We start from the raw sequence: 26513 nt of genomic DNA, 5'->3' as shown, positions 1-26513 counted from the left end.
AACATTCTTCCCCGTGTTTTATTTCATCATCTCACACCTCCTACAAGATTAGAAGCTGGAAGAGGGCAAGGCATGTGTGCGAATGGCCTTTCTTTCCCACCCTTGGCCCCAACTGAACAGGAATTAAATTAATTAAAAAGGACAGTGTTAAAGCTTCTAAAAATAAATCACCCATAGTTCAGCTTATGGTTCCTCTGCCAAGTGATGTACCACCTCCAAGACCCCAAAGTTAAGGTTTAAGTAGATCTAGACAGCTTTCTCACATTCAGACAAGCATTCAATAATTTCTCAGTCACAAGAAAATGTTTTCCCCAAATAAGGTTTGCATTAAAGTAAAAAAATCACAAACAACAGAAAACAGTGAACTGAAACCAAAAATATAAGGAGGAAAAGCCTCTTCCTGTCAGATCGAACTTTACAATGCCCATGGTCCTTTAATACTCTTTTGTCCTCAAGCCAAATGCTTTTCTTAGAAAAATAAATCACTGCTTTACAGTCCATACTCCTAAGTACTTAAAAAGATAAATTAGCAGACACTATGGTAGAGGTTTTTTAGTTATTGATTACATTGATAAAGTTCATGAAAGTTGGCTGCTAAAATATATTTAACTATTTTCCAACATGGCTGGCATCTCACTAAAACATCTGTTTTCTGTCTCCAACATTTCGAAATCAGTAAGCCCGTAATAGCAACTAAACTGAATGCTCTCTCACCTCCCTCATCTTTATGGTTATTTTATCATTATTATTACTACTTTGTGCATACAAGGGGTGGTAGCAGAAAAGAAGACAGAAAGGTGATCCTGGAATTAAATATTGACTTTCCACCTCCGGTGTGTAGCACATTCTTTGGAAGTGTAAAAAGAAACAGAGCTTGAGTTTATTTCTGAGTTCACTGAAGTCCGAAAACCCAATTGTTAAAACAGAAGATCATCTGGTAAACTAGTGCATTTCCCCTCTTTCTCTGAAGCCTTCCCGGGAGACGACTATCTAACCCCTTCTTCAGCAGAAGGGACCTTGGCAGTGCAGTGGTTAAGTACTCAGCTGCTAACCGAAAGGTCAGCAGTTCAAACTCACCAGCCAGGAGAAGGATCTGACAGTCTGCTTCCGTAAGGCTTACAGCCTTGGAAACCCGATGGATGGGGCAGTTCTACCCTGCCCTATAGGGTCACTGTGCGTCGGAATCAACTCAACAGCAACGCATTTGGTTTTCGGTTTTGATCAGATACCAGAAGTGATACTGGAAAGGCTCTCCAAGCTAAAATCAAGATAGTTATAAAATCAAAAAGCAGTAAGCAGGGAAGCCGGGGGAGGGAGCGGGGGGTGGAATTCTGCTCTCCCAGGATTTTTGAATCAGTTTCAAGAACTTTTGTTCTCCCACTGCCAGCAGCACCCATCAATTCCCATAGTAACCAGCTCATTAATTTCCAACTTTTCCAAGAGGGAGGCACAGTTGCTGCACACAGAGCACAAGAGAGCAAAACCCAAAGTCCCAGCCACCAATCCGAGAGTCTTAGACATTCCAATTGTACTTGTTTCCCTTAATCCCCAGGTTACCAGATGGTTCTCTCCTTTCCCCCTTCAACCTGATGCTGAGACAACAAACAGGACTTTTTCCTAGTATTCTGCATAAAATAATTTTGTTTTCCAGTGCAATTTTGGGTCAAGTGTCTTTGGTACTAAAACAATCATGTCCACTCACACCCACACACCTCACCCAATCCCCACCACCATATATGTTTAAAGAATAAAGAGAACCTTTGGTATAAAAATACAGATTTCAGTATGTTTGGGGCAAGACTGGGGGGTGAATTTGAGATCCAAGAGATGGACAAAGAGGTTGTATTTCCAAAGGAATGATGAGTAGATAAACGTGTGCTGGAGTGAGTGGAGACAGTCTTATCTTTGTAAAGAATAAAATACCTTACGTGGTGGAGCAGGAACAGGAGGAAGAAGTGCACAGCCCGAAGCAGAATGAGAGAATTTCTGTCCCCAACGCACTCATCAGGGACACTGCAATCAGGAACCATGGCTCATTACAATGACTTTCAGCAGGGAAAAACAGAATTATCAGAATGGAGAGGAGCTATGTGAGGTAATGACTTAAGAAGTCTGAGAGGAAAATAAGCCTAGTTAATTTTAACACTATTTACCTCAAGAATGAATATATTGAAGAGATTTTTTTAACTAAAAAGATGGAAAATCAAAATAAAAGTGCCCAGGATGGGCTATGAACCAGTTCTGCAAGGTTTCATATCTTCAACAGAATTTAACAGCTAAAGGGAAAGGACACAGTAAGGAGCTACAAAAAGAAGGTATCTGAGTTGTTGCCCACAGAGACTATCCAGGCCTCATTGGTAAGGGCACTTGTTTCTCTTAGGGTAGGTGAGAGTAATGGAACTACAGGAATATACGTATTTTAATTCTGAATATATGCTTAATTACCTTCCAGTGGAGTTCCCATCAGGAGTATGCATGAAGTTCTTTAAACTTTACCTCTGTATGTATGGCACTGTGCTAATTAGAGGACATACAGTAATAAAATTAAGGACCCTAAAACATGACTCGGCATCACGGAAAGTGTACAGGAAAGGACAGGAAACATAGAAAACTGTAATATTTGTTGGGATAAGAAGGTAGGATCCTGAGGAACTGCTTCTCCCCTCTATATTATCAGTAATGAATGTTTTTAAAATAAACTTTTTAAAAAGCAGAAGCTGGGAAATATTCGAGCTATACAAATTCCTAGAAAATCAATGCTTAAAAGAAAACTATATTAATACATCAACTTACAGCAACTGTAATGAAATTAACAGAATATTCTCTAGGACATGCAAAAGCTAAATCTACCAGTCATACGGGAAAACAAATGAGCAAGAACAAAGAGGACAATTATGAAAAAGAAGTGTAATGAAGGGGACTGGTTTTAATATTTGCCAGATAGTAAAACATGTTATAAAAATATAATCATTAAAAAGGTATGAAATGGGTTCAAAAATAGAACATCGTATCAAAGGGTAAAATAGAAATTCTGGAAATGCTTTGGAGAATTTGATATAAAAGGCAGCATTTAAAAATCAATGGAGAAAAAAGAGATTATTCAATCAATAGTATTGGCACAACCAGACAGCCACATGTGAAAGAGTATGGAATACCTAACCCACACCAAAATAAATTCCACTTTGTTAAAAAATATATATATAAATGTTAGAAAAAAGAAAACTACCAGAAGAAAACAGGATATGTTTTCCATACCCTTGGGGAGGGGAAGGCTTTCCTGAATAGGGCAAAAAATCCAAAAACAATAAAAGATTAATAAATTGGATCATCCAAAAATAAGTTTATTCATGGCAAAAGTTATCCTAGAGATAAAAAACAAACACAATGGGAAAAGTCAGCAGCTCACGTCACGAAGTACTGATTTCCTTTCCATGTAAAGAGTTTATCTCAATAGACAAATGGGCAAAGAATAAGAAGAGTCAATTCAAAGAAAGGGAAACTGCTTTTCAACTCATGAAGTACATTCAATCTCACTTATATGAAGAAAAATGCACAGAAAAATAGCAAGGAGATTTCATTTTTCACCTACGAAATTGGCAAAGATCAAAAGGTCAGGTCACACACACTACTGGCAAGGGAAAGGAAAAATACACATACATTGTTGATGAGAGTATAATTTGTACAATGTCTGCAGAGGGTAGTTCATCAATACTAATCAAAGATACAAAGATAATTATTCCCTAACCCTGAAATTCCTGTATATAGACAAACTGCACACTCCCAAGTTCAAGGATAACCACCACGGTACCGCTAATGATATCAAAAATGCCAAAAACGATTCAGAAGTCTACCATTAACAGTTTGTAAACAAAGTACAACCATAAACTGGAATGAAACAGAATGAAAGCAAATAGTAAAACAGGTTATAAATTTATAATAATTAAAAAGGTGTGAAACTGGTATGCTACCATTTGTGTAAAAATAAACTTTAAAAAAGCTGCAGTGTGATGAGTTGCTTTTATATGGCCTTTCTCATGATGGTCTTGTAAGTCTCACCAAAAGACTGGGTAAAATAAAATCCCACTGCCATTGAGTCAATTTCAACTCACAGTGACACTACAGCGACCCTACAGGACACAGCAGAATTGCCCCATACGGTTTCCAAGAAATGGCTAATAGATTCAAATTGCCAACCTTTAGTTTAGCAGCCAAGCTCTTAACCACTGAACTACCAGAGCTCCTAAAGACTGGGTGGGACCATGCAAATGAGGTGCTTCAGGCCCACCAAGGGGACTGGATAACTTGCTCATAATGTAAATAAGGTACATGGCACCCTTGGGGGGTGGGACCATGCAAATAAGGTGTATGGAGCCCTAACAAAGAGACTGGTCAGCTTTGCTATCCCTCGAGGCTTAAAGGGAGACACAGAGACAGAGAAGAGCTGTAACATGGAAGACAGTGAGAAACAGCAGCACAGCAGTAGCCAGAACAAGAAGCAATGACAGCAGGAGACAGACGGCCCACGGAGCAAGAAAGCTAAGCACCTTTGGGCCAAGGCTTCCTAGAGAAGTGGGGTACCCCGAGCACTTATTGGCAAAGCTGAAGAGCTTTGTAACACTTGCCCAAGTAGGGCAGAGAGCAAGCCGGCTTACAAGCATGGCTGAGAAGAGGCTATTCTAATCGAAGAACCATATCCCGAGTATTTCTTAATCCTGAATTATAACCTGTTACTTCCCTAGTAAACACCATAAACATGAGTATGGTCTGTGAGTTCTGTGCAGTCATTGCAAGGAATTATCGAACCCAGCAGAGAAGTAGAAAGCGTCCTGGGAGAGATGGTTGGTGTCAGAATTGGTAAAAAAATAAATAAAAAGGTTAGAGGGTAGAGGCACGTCTGACCTCTACATCACAGCAACCAGCCCTGGGCCGTTGATGCCAGTACTGATTCTTCTCCCTCCTCGTAAATTCAGACTGGGAGGTCAGATGCCTCAGCAGTCATTTGCATAAAAGCACACATACTAAACGCAATGGGTTATTTCTGGACTGAATCCTGGAATGGGAAGAGGACATGAGCAGAAAAACTAGAGAAATACGAATAAAATCTATAGTTCAGTTAACAACAACGTCCTAATGTTAATTTCTTAGTTCTGACAAGTATACCAAGGTTATGTAAAATGTTACATTAGGGGAAAATGGGTGAAGAGTATACAGGAGCTCTCTGTAATATCTTTGCAATGTTTCTGTCCATTAAAATTTATTCCAAAATTTACAAGTTTATTTTAAAAAATCATTCACATATATACTACTATGGTAGAAGGCCACATAAGAAACAAGTAACAGAAGCTGTCCCTGGAGGGGGTACCTGGAAATTGAGGGTCAGGGTATATAACAGAAACTTACTTTTCACTGTACAACTTTTTAAATTTTATTTCATGGGCATATATTAGGTATCCAAATTTCCTTCTAATTTCAAAATACCTAATTACTTTTGTAATTAAACTTGCATCATCCATGGCATTCACATATTTCTACATAATGCTAATTAGAAAACTCAAGGTACATGTACTACTTCAATTATTTTTTTTTTATTGCGGTAAACTATATATAAAATTTGCCATCTTAACCATTTTTAAATGTACAATTCAGTGCAATTAATGACATTCACAATGTCGTACAACCGTCACACTATGCATTTCTAAACCTTTTTCATCACTCCAAACAGAAATTCAGTGTCCATTAAGCAATGACTCCCCACCCCCTATCCCACCAGCCCCTGGTAACCACCACTAATCTACTTTTGTTTCTATGCATTTGCCTATTGTAGATTATTACATATAAGCGGAATTATACAATATTTATTTGTCCTTTTGTGTCTAACTTATTTCACTACGCATGTTTTTTAAGGTTGTTCCATGTCATAGCATGTATCAGAACTTCATTTGTCTTTATGGATGAATAATAATTCCATTGTATATTTATACTCAATGCTTTTTAAATACTTCCTTTATTGTACCTAAATCAGTATCTCCCTCATCTACCAGATTTTACGTCATTAAAGGTAAGGACTATGTCAAACTCATTTCTATACTCAAAAAACCTGGAACATACTTGCCACATGGAAATAGTTTCACAAATGAGAGCCAAAGTTAATATTTTCTGGTACAGTGATTCCATTTTTGATTAGTGAGATATTTTGTAATTCAAATACCCAAACAATTCTCCCAAGAGCTTTACCCTTTGGATCCTCCACTTTAGAACCTTTGATTCTTAGTTCACAGTGAACTAATGAAGAGAAAATCAAGGGGCAGAGAGAGAGAGGTAATTCTCACTGAAGATTTGGGTAGGAAAATAAACAGAAGCTTAACTTTCTAAACATTTGCTTTATGCTGCGGCTCTAGGGAATATAAAGATAAATCAGATGTAATCATTACAACAGAAGCTGGGCATAGTGTATAAAGTCAGCACTTGGAGAGATACAATTGACTATGATGCTGCTTAGGATTTTCACAAATGTTTTCTACAGCGGCTATTAAAATACTTGTCAAAAATAAGTTATATATTCTATAAAATAAGAAAATGAAATACTAATGAGTTTCTCCAAAAGCATCAACATGCCATCATGCCCCAAGGAGCTCAGAGCTTAGTCTTAGCTCCAACACTACAAAGCAATGTTATCTTGGGCAAACCACTTGGTCTCTGTAAATGTCAATGTTCTTCTACTAAATGAACAGATAGCACCTAAGGTTCCTTCCTAGCCTGAATGTCTATTATATCTTTTCCTTTACAGCTCAGTGATAAGACTGTTGTTGGGTCCTATCTGGTCCATTCCAGCTCATAGCAACCCCATATGACGAGTAGAACTGCCCATAGGGTTTGCTAGGCTGTAACTGTTAGAGAAGCAGATCATCAGGTCTCTCTCCCACAGAGCTGCTGGGTGAAATCTGAACCGTCAGCTGAGCGCTTAACCATTGTGCCACTAGGGCTCCTTGTAAATACACAATCTTTTCATATAAACACATACCATTTAGCTGTGTGTTGAGGAAAGGAGCTACCTATAATACTTCCTTCCTATTCCCAGGGTGGCCTAACACAAAAAATAAAACAGTATTTGATTACAAATTAATGGCTTAGACAACTACTTCTCAAATGACCAGAAATGAGATTTATTCAACGTGTTGAAACTGACTTAAAATATGTATGCTATGCAGTTGTTCATTCACTCCTGTTTAGGATTATAAAAGCTTCTAACTTGGCTTTCATATAATTTTTTTAGGTACGAATTAAGCGAAGATGTAACCTTGAAGACTAAGGTGTGCCTGACCCAAGCTATGGTGTTTTCAATCACCTCCTATGCATGTGAAAGCTGGACGATGAATAAGGAAGACTGAAGAATTGAGACCTTTGAATTGTGGTGTTGGAGAAAAATATTGCATATACTATGGACTGCCAAAAAGAACGAACAAATCTGTCTTGGAAGAAGTAAAACCAGAAGAAGCTCCTTAGAAGGATGGCGTGAGTTCACCTCTTGTACTTTGGACACGTTATCAAGAAGGACCAGTCCCTGGAGAAGGACATCATGCTTGGTAAAGTAGAGGGTCAGTGAAAAAGAGGAAGGCTCTCAATGAGACGGAGTGACACAGTGGCGGCAACAATGAGCGTAAGCATAGCAACTATTACGGGGGCAGTGTTTGGTTCTGTTGTACAAAGTGTCGCTATGAGTCGGAACCAACTCGATGGCATCTAACAACAACAACGACTGCTACTTGATATTTTTATTATGTTTACCAGTTTTCATAGCTGAAAGAGAGATGAGTACACTGGGAGAAGTTGCAGGCATACGCAGAGACACATGAATTACCAGCGAATAGTTTTGTTCTGACTTATTTAACACAATCCTAGTTCTGGCCTACTGGTTAGAAAGGTGATTGTGTGAAAAGCAGAACAAAGGTCTGCGTGGCAGTTAATGTGCTAAAAGTATAGTACAGTACATATTGAGAGTTAATTATTTCTAAAAAACTGAAATTCTCCTTTCGAAAGCCAAAAATAATACTAAGCTGCTAACAAATATGGTTTTGTTCTAAATAAGTTATTTTTTCACTAAATAACCAAGGTTTATGACATAGGTCCTTTATAAAATGGGGATAGAAAGAGGTTTCCAAGAAAGAGACAAGTACAAATTTCCATAGTGAAAGATGTACCTGAGTTCATGAGGATATGAGATAATATCCACCTGAAGGAATAACCAGAAAAGGCTTCCTGAGGAAATGAATTTGAACTTGTTTCCAAGGTGGGAAAGGTTATGGACAAGTACTGAGAAGAAACGGAAATTCTAGGCAAGAAAAATGATGCCAGTAAAAACTGCTTCTTGAGAAACCACAATGGCAGTCACAAGATGATGTGATTGTGGAAAAGATTACTTCAGCCAGGACAAACTGATAGGGGAGAAATGATATGCTACTTCAAACCTCTAGGCTCAGTTCTCTCATCCATGTGATGAGAAGTTTGGACTAAATGACTTCTCTGGTCCTGTTCAGTCGACAGGCTCAGGGACTCCAGTCAAGTACTGAGTGCCTGCTTCCCAAGAGGCACTGCGCTGCACACCCCAGGCTCCCCCTGCCCTGCCAGGCTGGTGTTTTATTAGTCCCATTTGAGAGATGAAAAGAGCGAGGCTCGGAATACCAATGAAGTCTTCGGTTACATAGGAACAAAAAGGATCAGGCACGATAACTATTATGGGGAGAAAAGTGGCACAGGAAGACAGCAACATCAAAATTCAAAGCCCCTAAAGATAATGAATTGATAAAATAAGTATTACATCGTTTTCTTAAGAGATTAAAAAGAATAAGGAAAGGTATCCGTGTTGCCCATCATACCAGACAACCGTTCAAAGAAAAGGGAAAACGGTGCTCTCAGTGAAACTGATGGAGACGGGCGTAGTGCCCATTCCTGCCCCAGCAGCAGCTCTCATTTAATTACGTATTCCTTCTGCCTGTGGTGTCCACAATGAGGTAGGTGTTAGGCTGAACATACAACACATTCCTTAGCCATTAGAACAGAGATTAGCAGTTAACTGAAGAGGCCTTCCAAACCTCAGAAGCACTTAAGACAACCCTCATATCCAGTTTTACCTCCAATGCACAGATTCTAAAACTAGGTGTTCTTCTTACACAACAGCTCAATGGCCATTATAATAACTTAATTGCAGAATTCTCTATTTATAAACAAGTTCACTTCCAATAGCAAAATATAGTTCAATAAATAAAACTAGTCCAAAAAAAAATTCAAAACCCAATATTAGAAGTTAATACGGTCAGTGGTTAAGACCTTAGCTGCTAATCAACAGTCGGCAATAGGAATCCACCAGCCACTCCGCAGAAACCCTATGGGGCAGTTCTACTGTGTCCTATAGGGCTGCTATGAGTCGGTATTGACTCAACAGCAACGGGTTTGGGTTTTCGGCTTTTATTTGTAAACAAAGAAGTCAGTTCTTCGACTTCAGCTCCTGTCCTATGCCCTTTCTCTACATGAACATGTGAGATTGAGGACCCATCCTCTGCTGACGTGAGCCACTCTGGCAAAACAATATCCCATGACCTGACAGCAGTCTAGAGAAACATTTGCCCACATGCACAAAGCCAAGGACAAGGATGTTCGCTGCAGCACTGTTACTAGGAACTGGAAACAACCTAGAAGTTCAGCAAAAGGGAAATGACAGAAGAACTATTAGTGTATTCACATGACTCTTGTGTACCGTCGAGTCAACTCCAACTCATAGTGACTCTGTATGACAGAGTAGAACGGCCCCACAGGGTTTCCCAGGCTGCGATCTTTACAGGACCAGATATCACGTCTTTTCTCCCTCGGAGTCACTGGGTGAGTTTCAACCACCAACGTTTTGGTTAACAGCCAAGCACTTAACCATTGTGCCAGCAAGGCTCCTTCAATTCACGTGACTAGTCCACATATTAGGCAGCAGTTAAAAAGGACAACTAGATTTATATGAACTAACATGGACAGATCTCCAAGGCCTACTGCTGAATGGGAAAAAAAAAAAAGTTACTTGAATTCAATATGATACCAATTGTGCGAAATTTTAGAACACAAAAATAAAACCTTTTTATATTATAATTGGAAATATAAACACCAAATCAATAAAGTGCTTCCCTCTGGAGAGCGAAAAGGAAAACAAGGAAGATGAGGGTGAGGAGTAAACAGGGCCTTAAACCTTATAAACAGACTAAATTATTACTTCCACCTACAAATTAATTTTTAAAAACATCCCAGAAGGACTTTATAGGGTTAAGTGGTTTAGAATCGGAGAATAAGGTGAAATAAAGACAGTATCTCTGCAACCACAGCTAAATTAAAATCTAATTAAATGGTCTGCTCTTAACTACCAGGAACAACTTTAACATCACAAATGAAGCTGGAATTTTATTTCATGAAGAACAGAAGACTGTCTTTTTAAAAGGCCACATGAAGCTTCAGCTGGTGTAATTTAATTAACCATTGTTGGTGTGAGCCTGTACATACATACTTTTTCCCAGACTAAAAACTTGACAATAACTGAAAGAAGACCTAACATAGAAATACTAAAAATTATGTGAACATCACTAAATCGAGACATGCTCCCTATTACCTAGTAAAAATCCTTTCCCACTAGTAGCCCACATTTCTGTAAGAATCCAAGATTAACTTCTTAATAAAGGTCAGCTTATGGTAACGATCACGGGAGAAAGATGTGGCAGTCTGCTTCCATAAAGATTACAGCCTTGGATACTCTATGGGGTAGTTCTACTCTGTCCTACAGGGTCACTATGAGTCAGAATCCACTCGACGGCAACATGTTTGGTTCTGTTTTTTGGTTTATGGTAACAGTAAGAGAAGTCCTCTTCTTGTAGTGGACTCTCCAAAAACAAAGCTGGGCCTGGGTGGCCATCATTTACCTCCTCTCTTTTCAGCCGTGTCAGTGAGCCACTGGCCAGGCTGTCTTTTACACAGCCGTCTATCTACATTCCTCTGGGGAAGTAAGATGGACTCTCAGTTCAGGGAACCGCATCACCATAACAGCTGCTGGAATAAGGGGAGAAAAGATAATAACTCGTTTCTTGTTTTAATAGGTATTATTAATGTCAGATTTACCTTTAATACAATCAAACGCATTTTTCTAATTTTTAGTTACTATTTTTTTTTTTTTTATTGGAGCCTTGACAACCCTCTTGGCGTAGTGGTTAAGAACTACAGCTGCTGGCCAAGGGGTCGGCAGTTCGAATCCACCAGGTGCCCCTTGGAAACCCTGTGGGGCAGTTCTACTCTGTCCTATAGGGTCGCTATGAGTTGGAACCGACTCAACGGCAACGGGTTTGTGTTTTTTTGGGTTTACTGGAGCCTTGGTGGCGCAGTGGTTAAGAGCTACAGCAAACTCTGCCTGCCAACCAAAAGGCTGGCAATTCAAATCCACCAGCCGCTCCTTGGAAAACCTATGAAGCAATAGTGTCCTATAGAGATGCTAAGAGTTGGAGTCAACTTGACCGCAATGGGTTTGAGGTTTGTTTTGTTTTGTTTGTTTGTTTTTTGGTTTTTTGGTTTATAATGCCATAGGAGTCCCAGGGTGTAACAAACAGTTAAGCACTTGACTGCTAGCTGGAAGGTTGGCGGTTCAAACCCACCCAGAGGTGTCTTGGAAGACAGGCCTGCTGATATGCTTGCAAAAGGTCACTGCTTTGAAAACCCTAAGGAACAGTTCTATTCTGCACATATAGGATGGCATGACTTGACGGCAACCAACAACAATAAACAACAATGTAAGACTTTACAGAAAATAAAATCTAATTTTAGAAGAAAATCTATTATATTAAGTATTAGCTTGTAAAACAGCATTGAATTGTACATGTAAAAATGTAGAAATGGCAAATGTTCTGTTACACATATCTTTACCACAATTTTAAAAAAATACAATAGAATGTACAGTACGATCCCAAATTCACTTTTAAAATATACGGATGATCACATAAACAAAAATGTAAGAAAACTACTAAAATGTTAGCACTCCTACGTACAAATGACCCTGGTTCTTCTACAATAAATTATATTTAAACAGGGAGAAAAAGGGAAATGTTACAGATTGAGAGAGTTAAAAGACAAATGAAACATGTTAATCTTGTTTGGATCCTGATTCCAACAGACTAACTATAAAATCACATTTTTGAAACGCTGGAGAAACCTGAACATACACTAGGGATTCCAATACTAGCTAGTAAATAATATTAAAGAAAAACTGTTAATTTCTTTAGGAGTAATAATGTCGTGGCTATTTTTTTAAGTTCTTGTCCATTAGAAATACTCTGTGAAGTATTTACAGGTTAAATGATTATAGTAAAAAATTTGGCCTTGCCCAAAGAGAAGTTTGATCTTTGCCCTGGGCTTCTGGGAGGTAATCTATGTCACACCTTACAGGAGTGCAGTTTGTTTAGGGTGGGGCTGGTCACACCGGATTTTAGGATGGGATGGCCACACCAGATTTCAGGATGGGCTGGCCACACCTAAGAGTCTTAGGGTGCGGCTGACCAACCATGTGATTTAGGATAGGGTTTTCAGGTCATATGGATGGTATCAGTAAACCTGGAGGCTGCGATCAACCATGTGGGCAATCAATCCATCCAAAAAAACCAAAAAACCAAACCCAGTGCTGTCGAGTTGATTCTGACTCATAGGACTCTACAGGACAGAGTAGAAGGCATCTCTTGGCTAATTTTAATCTATATCCTTTCCCTTCAACAAGCTGTAGCCATGAGTACAATAGCTTTCTGTGAGCTTTATTAGTATTTCTAACAAATTAGTGAATTCTGGGGAACCCCCAAACTTGCAGTTGGTGTGAGAAGTGAAGGCAATCTTGGAGACTGTGCCCTCTAATTTTGTAGTTGGACCCTAACTCCTTGCAACTACTATCAGAAGTCTTGGGCTGACTTGGCAGTCTGTGCCTTCAAACCTTATGGTTTGGCTAACTCCAGGCAATGGTATAATAGCTGTGCTGTGCTTTAAAACTCCATCAACACAAAATCATAAAAGTAGGAGAAAGACAGATAGGAACAAGATTGGCCAAACATCTACAACCATTGAAGCTGGATGATAGGTGCCTGGAGGCTCCTGCGCTATTCTCTCTCCTTTTGTGTAGGTTTGAAAAATCTCATAAATATAAAAGGCTAGCAGGGATTATCTCTGGAGGGCTGGGGACTCAGTGACCTGGGGGTGGGACTTAGGTGATTTTTATTTTGTCCTGTGTGCTTTTTAAGAACATCCAGATTTGATACAATAAACATAAGTTACTTAGGTTAACTAAAGAAATAAAAATTACTCTTTTCGCAGCTACATATATCACTCTTTCAATACCCCGTTCAAATGACCCCATCTCCATGACGTTTTCTCCAAGCCATAGATGGATTTACGGCTTACGGGTCCCTCTGTAGAGGCCTCAAGAAGCCCTGGTGGTACAGTGGTTAAAGCAGTCAACTGCTAACCCACAGGTCAATGGTTAGAAACCACCAGCAGCTCCAAGGGAGAAAGATGTGGCAGTCTGCTTCCTTGGAAATCCTCTGGGGTCTCTATGAATGGGAATCGACTCAATGGCAGTGGTTTTGGCTACAGTAACCGCGATGTATTTTACCTATACTTCCAAAAGGCCTTATTATATGTTTGGTCATTTATTCTGACTGTTTTAAATTACATCTGTCTCCTCCTCTAGAAAAACAATTTGACTTCAGGGAGCATTTCTCTTTCACATTTCTATCATTAACACTAAGCAAAAAGCTCTCTATATATATTAGGTGAAAAATAATTATTTGGTTACTTGAATTAACTTTTTCAAAAGTAAATCCAGGATGAAAACAAGTGTCAATACAAGTAAAATATCTTCCTTCTTATAACTACAAAAGCTCTGAGGCCAGAACATGCCTGGAAACCATAAGTTCCCTCTACAAAGACAAAACCCCATCAAATGTTACCTAGTCACTCTCTCAAACCATTTATTTTCCAATTGACTGGGGGAAAAAAATCAGTCAGTAGCAACAAAGGGCAGCTACTAAATTAAGTTACAGACCTTAAAATAAATGACCCCCTGGAAAAAAAGCAAAGTCCATTAGTTCTCCTGCAACCATTCATTACTGAACCTACTGAAGGCTCATCCAGAGTACCAGCCAGTCCATTTTTATTAAGGAATCCATTATGCACAGAACACAGCCCTATACTTGCTCTGACACAAAAACGGCTTGGGAAGAGCTGGGATGTGGTAGCGCAGTGGCCCATACCTTTTTATCATCATCTTTCTTTATCAACGTCTTTTTGTATATAGAGTATTCTTAGGGAATGATAAACATTGAAATAAACTCCATGCTTTAAAATAATGCCTCCGCCACTAACAGTTTCCCAAGCCCTATTAAGAAACATCAGTGTATGGTGAACTGGCGGATTCAAATTTCACCCATGTTTCACCCCTAGTTTCACCTATTTCCAAAAGCCAAGACTTTGAAGGTGCTCTTGCCCACCCCTCTTTTTAAGGCAGGTGGGGGTAGAAGGGAACTGGGTTCCACACGAATCCTACCCTAACCCCCTCCCACATCCACAAATGTTCTCTCTTCTGTTTTTTGATTCCCTATTTTAGAGTTTTGCTCAAATCTACTCCTATTTGCAAACTCTAAATTTATCAGATAGTCAAGAAAGTAGGTGACACAGTACCATTAGAAAACTATGATACCATTATAAAGAATCACATCCACACATTCCTAGAGCCAAAAAAAAAAAACATGAACAGGTGAATGGATAACTCTGAGGATAACTTTATGAGGGACAACTCTGCCAGTGAGAATCAGCATGAAGCTGGTTCCAACTTCCCCATTACTTCTGACACCAGCCATCCCACAGGACTCTCTCTCTCTCTCTACTGGGTTCAATAACTTGTATAACATCCACAAAATCACAGAAACGCCACGTCTCCAATAACAACCTTAATATAACAGAGAAGGAATGTAAAAAGGAAAATACGTAAATGAAGAAATGCAAATGGCAAAGTCTAGGAGAGGTCCCAGCACGGAACCTCAATGTCTAAAGAGAAACCACTTACTCTTCCCAAAAACTGATGCTTATTCTCACCTATCAGGAAACTTTCAACCAGGAAACTCAATGACATCACTCAGCAGGATCAGCTACTGGCTGGGTGGACTCTGCTGCTGGTGAGCTCCTAACTCCTCCCAGCCAGCTCTAGCAAAGCTCTAGGCAGGGCCCAGCCCTAGGCCCCATTAGGACAGCTCCAGGAGTAGAACCGCTCTGCAGGCAGCCTGCTGCTCAGGAAGCACAAGCTCCGAGGGCAGCCCCTGCTCAGGGCAGGGTACTGTACTCCAGGCACGCCCCACATCATTGCCTCTGCTCTGCGGGCCAGACCCTCCTGCTGCCACTGTTTCTCCTGGTCACTGCCGACTGCTCTGCTTTCTACCAGGCCCAGCTCTCCAACAGTGTAACAACTCTTACATCAGGGGTACAGCTCCTTGCCAGGTCTGAGAGGGTCGTTCGTGCAGGGTCTCTATGTCCCAAAGCACTCACCTAACCTTCTGGCTCTCACTGGTCAGGAGACTCCAAAAACCTCTTATGTCTCAGCCATTTATATAGGCCATTTTTTGCCAATTTCAAGGTGGGGCATCCCTAGCCAAATCAGAGCCCAACCACTCCTCCTGGCCAGATGGAAGTCCAGCCAACCCTCTTAATCAGATCAGAGCCCAACCAGCCCTTAATTACCCAGAAAAAGTCAATCAACTCAGGCTTTGTCAATTACTGGGCCAAGCTGAACAAAAAGTATCAAACCTTCAAGTTGTTTACAGCTTACGGAGGAAATATCAATCCACACAGGAATATCGCTTCCCAAGTTGCTCTTTTCCACAAACCCAGGACGAAAAGACCACATAAGGAAACCTATGACACCACCCCAGGTATTTAGAAATAAAGCACTCCTCCACAGACAACTTAATTTAAATCCCTATTATCATTTATTCTGTTACTAGAGTGTGTTTGAAAGAGGCAACTATCTACTTGATGTGTACAGCTGTTCCCTTATGTTCTGGGGAATATAAAGATAAGGAGAGATGAATTTATTGAGAGTAAGCTATTCCTAGTAAAGCAGGAAAAGGGTAAGCTAGCATTAGCAAATGTGAAGGGGTCATATCACAATTCTACAGGCTGCTAAAAATGTTTGCTAGGCCAAAGGACTTCATATAATTCCCCCTTTTTTAAGAACAAAGATGAGGATTTTGAATAATAAATAAGCATAATGAAATAATTCTGAAGCCACTGCAGGGCATGCCAAATTCAATTCAAATTAGTCACAGCCAAAGATAAAAGGAAGATCCTCCCTTTGCTACTATAAATTTTTACTATTTTCATATTATAGTCAGCATTAAGTTTATGAAATTTTATCTAGCTTTTATCTTAAAATTTTTCTCCCTTCTGTAACCTTCAGTGCCACTGTAAAACTGCAATTTAGGCTGAAAAACCTAACAAGTCTACTCAGGGTAAACATGTCAGTTATTTTCTTCTTGGAGTTATTACTATTTAATCTAAACTTTGTGACTGGAGTATGTTTAAAGAGAAAACAGTTGTTCTCTTATACTCCAAGGAACATAGATAAGGAGATACAGGGTGTTAGAATGACAAGGAGAAAAAAGATAAGGTGCATCAGTGGACGTGAGGCGGTCAGACGACAATTCTACAGGCTGGACAGCCAGAGTGACAATGTTCCCAGGTTTCCATTTTTAGTTGACCTCTGAATTTGCTGTTATCATTGAGTTGTCCTGTTGGCCACTATAAGGTCTTATGATTATTTGGTATCCCATTACCACCACACTGAACACCTAGAAAAGTCTAGAAGAATGTACTATCACTCCTATTCTTTTCTTTTCACACCTACTGAGTAGTTGAGACTTCCTGTGACGCTGGAAAAAAGTATGTCTATACCTTCATCCCCCATGTGCCTGTCAGTTTGTTGTACTTTGGGGGCTTTTATGTTGCTGTGATGCTGGAAGCTATGCCACTGGTATTCAGATACCAGGAGGGTCACCCATGGAGGACAGGTTTCAGCTGAGCTTTCAGACTAAGACAGACTAGGCAGAAGGACCTGGCAGTCTACTTCTGAAAAGCATTAGCCAGTGAAAACCTTATGAATAGCAGCAGAACATTGTCTGATATAGTGCTGGAAGATGAGCCCCCCAGGTTGGAAGGCACTCAGAAGATGACTGGGGAAGAGCTGCCTCCTCAAAGTAGAGTTGACCTTAATGGCGTGGATGGAGTAAAGTTTTTGGGATCTTCATTTGCTGATGTGGCATGACTCAAAATGAGAAGAAACAGCTGCAAACATCCATTAATAATCAGAACCTGGAATGTACGAAGTATGAATCTAGGAAAATTGGAAATCGTCAAAAATGAAATGGAATGCATAAACATCAATATCCTAGGCATTAGTGAACTGAAATGGACTGGTATTGGCCATTTTGAATCAGACAATCATATAGTCTACTATGCTGGGAATGACAACTCAAAGAGGAATGGTGTTGCATTCATCGTCAAAAAGAACGTTTCAAGATCTATCCTGAAGTACAACACTGTCACTGATAGGATAATACCCATACACCTACAAGGAAGACCAGTTAATACGACTATTATTCAAATTTATGCACCAAGCACTACGGCCAAAGATGAAGAAATAGAAGATTTTTATCAGCTGCTGCACTCTGAAATTGATCGAATATGCAATCAAGATGCAGTAATAATTACTGGCGATTGGAATGCAAAAGCTGGAAACAAAGAAGGATCAGTAGTTGAAAAATATGGCCTTGGTGACAGAATCAATGCCAGAGATCGAATGATAGAATTTTGCAAGACCAACGACTTCTTCATTGCAAATACCTTCTTTCACCAACATGAAAGGTGACTATACACATGAACCTCGCCAGATGGAACACACAGAAATCAAACTGACTACATCTGTGGAAAGAGACAATGGAAAAGCTCAATATCATCAGTCAGAACCAGGCCAGGGGCCGACTGGGGAACAGATCATCAATCACTCATATGCAAGTTCAAGCTGAAACTGAAGAAAATCAGAGCAAGTCCACAAGAGCCAAAATATGACCTTTAGTATATCCCACCTGAATTTAGGGACCATCTGAAGAATAGATTTGATGCATTGAACACTGTGACCGAAGACAGGATGAGGTGTGGAATGACATCAAGGACATTGTACGTGAAGAAAGCAAGAGGTCACTGAAAAGACAGGAAAGAAAGAAAAGACCAAGATGGATGTCAGAGGAGACCCTGAAACTTGCTCTTCAGCATCAAGCAGCTAAAGCAAAAGGAAGAATTGATGAAGTACAAGAACTGAACAGAAGATTTCAAAGGGCCTCTCGAGAAGACAAAGTGAAGTATTATAATGACATGTGCAAAGAGCTGGAGATGGAAAACCAAAAGGGAAGAACACACTCGGCGTTTCTCAAGCTTAAAAAACTGAAGAAAAAATTCAAGCTTAGAGTTGCAATAGTGAAGGATTCCATGGGGAAAATATTAAACTACGCAGGAAGCATCAAAAGAAGATGGAAGGAATACATAGAGTCATTATACCAAAAAGAATTAGTCGATATTCAACCATTTCAAGAGGTGGCATATGATCAGGAACCGATGGTCCTGAAGAAAGAAGTCTAAGGTGCTCTGAAGGCACTGGCGAAAAACAAGGCCCCAGGAATCGATGGAATATCAATTGAGATGTTTCAACAAACAGATGCAGCACTGGAGGAGCTCACTCGCCTATGCCAAGAAATATGGAAGACAGCTTCCTGGCGAACTGACTGGAAGAGATCCATATTTATGCCTGTTCCCCAGAAAGATGATCCAACCAAATGTGGAAATTATAGAACAATATCATTAATATCACACACAAGCAAAATTTTGATGAAGATCATTCAAAAACAGCTGCAGCAGTATATCAACAGGGAACTGCCAGAAATTCAGGCCGGTTTCAGAAGAGGATGTGGAACCAGGGATATCATTGCTGATGTCAGATGGATCCTGGCTGAAAGCAGAGAATACCAGAAGGATGTTTACCTGTGTTTTATTGACTATGCAAAGGCATTCAACTGTGTGGATTGTAACAAACTATGGATAACACTGCAAACAATGGGAATACCAGAATACTTAATTGTGCTCCTGAGGAGCCTTTACATAGATCAAGACAGAACAAGGGGATACTGACTGGTTTAAAGTCAGGAAAGGTGTGCGTCAGGGTTGTATTCTTTCACCATACCTATTTAATCTGTATGCTGAACAAATAATACGAGAAGCTGGACTACAGGAAGAAGAACGGGGCATCAGGATTAGGAAGAAGCCTCATTAACAACCTGTGTTATGCAGATGACACAACCCTGCTTCCTGAAATTGAAGAGGACTTGAAGCACTTACTGATGAAGATCAAAGACCACAGCCTTCAGTATGGATTACACCTCAACATAAAGAAAACAAAAATCCTCACAACTGGACCAATGAGAAACATCATGATAAACGGAGAAAAGATTGAAGTTGTCAAGGATTTCTTTTTACTTGGATCCACAATCAACAGCCATGGAAGCAGCAGTCAAGAAATGAAAAGATGCATTGCATTGGACAAATCTGCTGCAAAGGACCTCTTCAAAGTGTTGAAGAGCAAATATGTCACCCTGAAGACTAAGGTGAGCCTGACCCAAGCCATGGTATTTTCAATCGCATCATATGCATGTGAAAGCTGGACAATGAATAAGGAAGACCGAGGAAGAGCTGACGCCTTTGAATTGTGGTGTTGGCGAAGAATATTGAATATACCATTGACTGCCAAAAGAACGAACAAATCTGTCTTAGAAGAAGCACAACCAGAATGCTCCTTAGAAGCAAGGATGGCGAAACTGGGTCTTACATACTTTGGACGTCTTGTCAGGAGGGATCAGTCCCTGGAGAAGGACATCATGCTTGGCAGAGTACAGGGTCAGCAGAAAAGAGGAAGACCCTCAACGAGGTGGACTGACATAGTGGCTGCAACAATGGGCTCAAGCATAACAACAATTGTAAGGATGGCGCAAGACCGGGCAGTGTTTCATTCTGTTGTGTGTAGGGTTGCTGTGAGTCAGAACTGACTCGACGGCACCTAACAACAACAACAATACCTTCATGTGTTACACCAACAAACTATTAGTCTAAGTATATGTGACCAGTGCTATCCTTTTTATTTTCGCCTCAGGAAAAGTACAGAGCTTTTTAAATTTCCCTCCTACTAAAATTAGAACCCTGAATGCAAATAACCAAACTGAAATAAGAGAAAAATTATTTACTTATAAGTACATATAAAAAAAGGGAAAATCCAAAGCAAAAACACACTACTTGGGAAAATTATTAAAATGTTTTAATGTGTCAGGCACATAATTTAGTCAGATTATTATCAATCAGCATTACTGTTTCTAGCTGTATATTTAGAAAGAATACATCAATGTAATATTTTTTAAAGAGAAGGGAAGAAGTACACTTTCTTAATTCAGTGTTCATTTTCTAAAACAATGATGGCTCAAAAGAACACTCAAAAATTAAAAAGGTAAATTTAATAAGATACAGACACATAAAACTACATACAAAATATGGGGGAGGGGCTGAGGGGGTGAGTCTGGCTCAATTTTTCTTTGCTTTTGGAAGGAAGGAATTGTTTTAGGTATCACTTACGTGGAGAAAGAGCTTAGAAAAAAAGTATAAATTCAGAGGGCCAAGAAAGAGTCATGTTACCAGGGGATCTGGAGAACTGTTCAACAGTGGTCTCCTATCTCTGTGCTCTGAGAAGACCCAGTAAGCATGAACGAATGCATAAGAGAAGCCTCTCCCACTTGACCTAACGGATGGCCTTTGCTATTATTAAAATAAATTATTTAAGTGCCCTAGGGTCCATGTTATTAAACTAAGCAGCTCAATTCAAAAGATAAGATGTAGCTGCTGTGACATAAAAGCTCAGCTAGTGCTGGGTCTCATACTACTACCTGGGACTCAAGGCCCCTGGTAAAAATTGTCATATTTCAATTTATATCAATCCAGAATTATCCTGATTTAAGAGTGTTTGAATACCACAAGAGATAATACGGACTACACTACAAGTGCCTGTTTCCATAGTATATAGGTACTCAGGACGGGGGAAAAAAGTCAATCCTGAAATGCAACTTCCAGGGGATCTCAGTAACAGGCACTGTAACTTTCCTTCCCTCATACAATTCCAGACCAACAACTTCCTTCACAGAACATTCCTGCAGGCTGGTTACTTTACGACTGAGCAGTTCCTGATGATTCTGAAGAGGCTACATTATCGAAGACAAGTTTTCATTGTGTTGTTTATAAAAACTTGGGCTCTTTAAACTGCTAAAAATTACAGAAATCTAAAAATCTCTCTTGGACTCCACCTCTATTAGAGAAGAATGATGCCGGTAATGGTCAAACAAATGCAATTATAAAGTTTCTGAAGTATTAGCAGAGCATTTTCAGAGACAATCATTCCACAATTTCTCTTGCTATAATTCAAGGAAGGTCAGAAATAGCCTCTCTGGAAGCAGTGCTCCAATTACCCAGCAGGCTTCAGAAAAGAAGCCCTAAGCTGTTCACAAAGGTTTAAGTACGTGAGATGCTCAGATAACCTTGAGCCGCTCCAGAAAAGCTGACTCTAGAGAATTTTTTTCTGCTTGTGACAAATGAGAAGATAAAATCTGAAGTCTTTGTTTCAGTAGCTGGCTGCTATGAAGGTTAAGTACGAAGTAACAAAACCAAAGAAACCTATACCATCTGCAACCACTTGTTTTATCTGAATTTAACAGCTTAACATATTATGGCATCTAGGAATGTCACTATTTGAATTAAGCTAGTATTTTTCTTGTAAGAGAACACACTTTTAAACTGGTTAAAAATGTTTGAGAAATGTCCACTAAAACATTAGGACAGCCTAGGGTAGAGCTGGGTTTCTGCCTAAGAGGAATAACCAAGTACAAAACAAAAACCCATTGCTTGAGTCAATCCCAATTCATAGCTACCCTATCGGACAGAATAGAACTGCCCAATAGGATTTCCACAGCTGTAAATCTTTACAGGAGCAGACTTCACATCTTACTCCCCATGGAGTAGCTGGTGGGTTCAAACAGCCGACCTTTCGGTTAGCAGTCGAGTGCTTAGCCACTGCACCACCAGAGCTCCTTAACCAAGATCAGTCCCTTTAATATCAAGCAAATACATATATCAGTAAACATTACTAAAAAAGTAGATCATCCAAGCATCTTTCAATTATTCCATCATTTGGCATTCCAAATTACACGCCAATGCATCACAGTTAACAAGATTCTTATTTAGAACATAGTTGATACATAAACCCCCATCAAATTTTAAGAAACACATAGAATAATTTTAAAATGCATTTACAGTGGCATGGAAACAAAGTACATAACAGAACACCTTCTTATTTTAAGTTGCCAGAAAAATGTCTGAATATTTGGTCTTTAAGATGACAATGTTGAATTCAGAAATCGATGACTAAAACTGCATTGGGTTTCTCCTCCTCTTTTCCATTTCTACCTCTCCACAGTAAAACAACAAAGGAGCAAAAGCAAGGAGAAAAAATACATAGGATCCACATCTGATAAATCAAAATAGTGCTTTAAGTAGTAGGTCTTCTAAAAATAAGAGTTTGGGTGACAATCCCTTACCCTCACTCCAGCCTCACTGTCTCAACATGACTTTGTGAATAATCCACCAACTCACCTTATTTCATTTCAAACTTCGTAGTAAATCTTGTTTGTGATGCCAGCTTGAGTTATTCTCTCAAAATCTAGAATAATTATGATCTTCAGTACAAGATAAAGACTATAAATTTACTTTATTACAACACAAAGAGTTTAAAGTTATTTTCAAATTTTGAAAAACCACACAACTCTCATAGTAAAGGGGAAAAAATTAACCACTACAACTCGTCATAATTGCGAAATGTTGCTTTAACTCATTCTTGTTGTCATGTGCCATCAAGTCAATTCCAACTTATAGAGACCTTCTAAGACAGAGCAGAACTGTCCCAATCTTTATGGAGCTTTCGTAGCCTGTAATCTTTATGGAGGAAGTCCTGGTGGCACAGTGGTTAAGTGCTCGGCTGCTAACCAAAAGGTTGGCGGTTAGAACCCACAAGCAGTTCTTGGGAGACAAATGCGGCAGTCTGCTTCTTTAAGGATTACAGCCTACGAAACACTATGAGGCAGTTCTGCTCTATTCTATAGGGCCACTATGAGTTGGAATTGACTTAACGGCAACAGATTAGGTTTTTGGTTAATTTTTATGGAAGGAGCCCTGGTAGAGCAGTAGTTAGGTGCTCTACTAGTCAAAAGGTTGGCCGTTTGGACCCACCAACCACTCCTCAGAAGAAAAGATCTGGTGATCTGCTCCTGTAAATATTTCAGCCTAGGAAACCGTATGGGGCAGTTTTACTCTGTCCTGTAGGGTTACTGTAAGTCAGAATGGACTCGAAGGTACACGACAACAATCTCTATAGCAGCAGAATGCCAGGTCTTTTCTCCTGAGGAACTGCTGGTGGGTTCAAATGACAGACCCTTCCGTTAGCAGTTGAGCACTTAGCCACTGCACTACCAGGGCTCCTTTTTAACTATAACTCTTTACTTAGCAATCTCTTTACTTGTAGATTAAACTATTTACATGTAGTTCAACACACCTTTAAATTCAGGCAAACCAAGAGGCGCTCCCACTTAAACAACAAATTCTCAAACCTGACTATTCAGTTTCTAGGCTGATTGTTATTCTTGGGCCTCACCCCAGATGGTCTGTTCAGGAAGTATGGGAAGAGAATCAGGAACCTGTATGTGTAAGAAGCCTCCCAACAAGGTGATTTTGGTGTAGTCAGTCCGTTACCTACCTACAGGAACCCAAAACCAGGAGACCAATGTCCCTAGAGTGTATTTGACAATGTCTGAAGACATTATGGGTTGTCACAACTGATGGAAGTGCTACTGGCCAGGAATGCTGCTAAACATCTTACAATGCACAAGACAGTCCCCCACAACAAAGAATTATCTGGCACAAAATGTCAAATCATAGGCATGTATGTACAGGACAAATCATAGTATATACAGGGTTCAGTACTATCCACGATTTCAGGCATCTAAGGGAGGTCTTGGAACTTATCCTCTCCACAGATAAGGGGGACTACTGTAAAATGAAATCCTTGACAATTTCAATGTTTTCTACATTTATCATGATGTTGCTTATTAGTCCAGTTGTGAGGATTTTAGTTTACGTTGAAGCGTAATCCATACTGAAGGCTGTAGTCTTTGATTTTCAACAGTAAGCACTTTAAGTCCTCTTTGCTTTCGGCAAGCAAGGTTGTGTCATCTGTGTATAACAGGTTGTTGATGAGTCTTCCACCAATCCTGATACCCCATTCTTCATATAGTCCAGCTTCTTGGATTATTTACTCAGCATATAGACTGAATAAGTATGGTGAAAGGATATAACCCTGATACACACCTTTTCTGATTTTAAATCACCCGGTATCCCCTTGTTCTGTTGGAAGGACTGCCTCTTGGTCTATGTATAGGTTTCACATAAGCACAATTAAGTGTTCTGGAATTCCCATTCTTCACAATGTTATACATAATTTGTTATGATCTACACAGTAGAATGCCTTTGCATAGTCAAAAAACACAGGTAAACATCTTTCTGGTATTCTCTGTTTTCAGCCAACATCCATCTGAAATCAGCAACAATATCCTTCATTCCACATTCTCTTCTGAATCCAGCTTGAGTTTCTAACAGTTCCCTGCTAATGTACGCATGCACGTACATGCCCAATATTAATAATTTGTAATGCATGTATCTGTTTCTAAAAATAATAAAATAAACCAGACTCTATATGCTCACAAGAGCTATGAGGAACTGATTTTTAAAGTTTGCTGAGGTTAAACATTATTTCAAATGATTTTAATTCCCAAACTCTGTTCCCAGTCATAGTAAATGGAAGCAAAGAAGAAGGATAGCCAGAACTTACTTTCACTCACAGATATTTCCAATTCCTAGAAAGGGCAAGAGAGTTTCTCTCCCCAGGCTGTCACCCTGGATAGTAGGATTCTCTTTTCAACGCAGTGTGAACAGAAAACATATTTGATTTGGCCAAATATAAAGGCACGTCAAAACTTATTTTGTTGTTGCTGTTGTTAGGTGCCATCAAGTCGGTTTCAACTCATAGCGACCCTACGTACACTAGAACAAAACACTGCCTGGCCCTGCACCATCCTCACAATCGTTGCTATGTTTGAGCCCACTGTTGCAACCACTGTGTCAATTCATCTTGTTGAGGGTCTTCCTCTTTTGCTGACCCTCTACTTTATCAAGCATGATATCCTTCTCCAGGGACTGGTCCCTTTTGATAGTATGTCCAAAGTAAGTGAGACCAAGTCTCCCCATCCTCCCTTCAAAAGGAGACCTAACAAGTGCCTCTCTATGGTCACTATGGTCTTATACAACGCAGCAGGACAGAGCTCCTTTCCTACCCTCCCATAACCAAATGGTGTAAACATCCGAAGAGAACGGTGAGGGTAAGAAATCTATAAAAAAATATTTGAGAGTCCAAAGGTCCAGCTAATAAAACTTGCAATTTATAAACGACTGACTTACAGATCCCTCAGAATAGGTAGCGAAACCTGTAACACTCAAAAGAAATACTTTGTTTTGTTAATTTTAACTAATGTGCTACTATTCAGAAATTACATAAATAAGACATTCCTGGCAGCTGATTTGCACTAGTAATCACTAAGGTACATGAGTAAACATGCAAATTTCAAACTCAACTGAAAGGATATGATCTATGAATATACTTAGGAAGACTCCATCAGAATGACTCCATTCCAACTGGACAACATTTCTAGTATGTAGCATATGGGTTTACGTTCTAATTATAAACTGATTTCTTCCTCTGAATCTCCAGTCCTTCGCGGGAACCGCTCAAATCAAACTCAACCAACCGCAAGAAACCCAGGCAACAGGTGGGCTCATAAAGAGAGGGGCAGAGGCTGGTGCTCAAAGCCCAAGGCACCAGGAGGTTTGACCATCAGGTAGACTCATTGGCAGAGGCAAGGCTCCAACCTGGAGCTCCTAGTCAGGGCCTTGGTGGCCTGTGGACTAGCAAAGTCATGAGAAGCTTTAGTGATTGATATGCTTATGCAAAGTTGGGATGAAGTTGGATGGAGTTAGCATTCATTCTAGATATAAGGAGCTTGTGATCAATTTAGAGCCCGGTACATCCCCAATACAGGGGGACTACTGAGGAAAATGGTTTCAGCCAAGACAGAAAAATAATGACCTAGTTAAAGACAACATCATAATATCTCTCAGTGGCTAAAGAGACGAATCAATGCCACAGAGAAAAGAAAGACCAAAAATTA

At 39.7% G+C, this 26513-nt stretch overlaps 1 protein-coding gene across 16 annotated transcripts in view; it reads right to left on the bottom strand.

Moving 5' to 3' along the window:
• SIPA1L1 (signal induced proliferation associated 1 like 1) overlaps positions 1–26513 on the bottom strand; it is a 412099-nt gene that overhangs the window by 304324 nt on the left and 81262 nt on the right. For 2 of the 16 annotated variants that reach the window (XM_049898759.1, XM_049898758.1), the window contains exon 4: positions 1078–1258. The exons of the other annotated variants lie outside the window; for them this stretch is intronic. The gene's annotated coding sequence lies outside the window, so the exon portion shown is untranslated. The remainder of the gene's footprint in view (positions 1–1077; positions 1259–26513) is intronic. 16 annotated transcript variants of the gene reach the window in all.

The sequence above is a fragment of the Elephas maximus genome, chromosome 10 (genome assembly GCF_024166365.1).
Source record: "Elephas maximus indicus isolate mEleMax1 chromosome 10, mEleMax1 primary haplotype, whole genome shotgun sequence".
In the NCBI taxonomy this organism is placed as follows: Eukaryota; Metazoa; Chordata; class Mammalia; order Proboscidea; family Elephantidae; genus Elephas; species Elephas maximus.
This window is presented reverse-complemented; position numbering and strand designations above follow the sequence as displayed.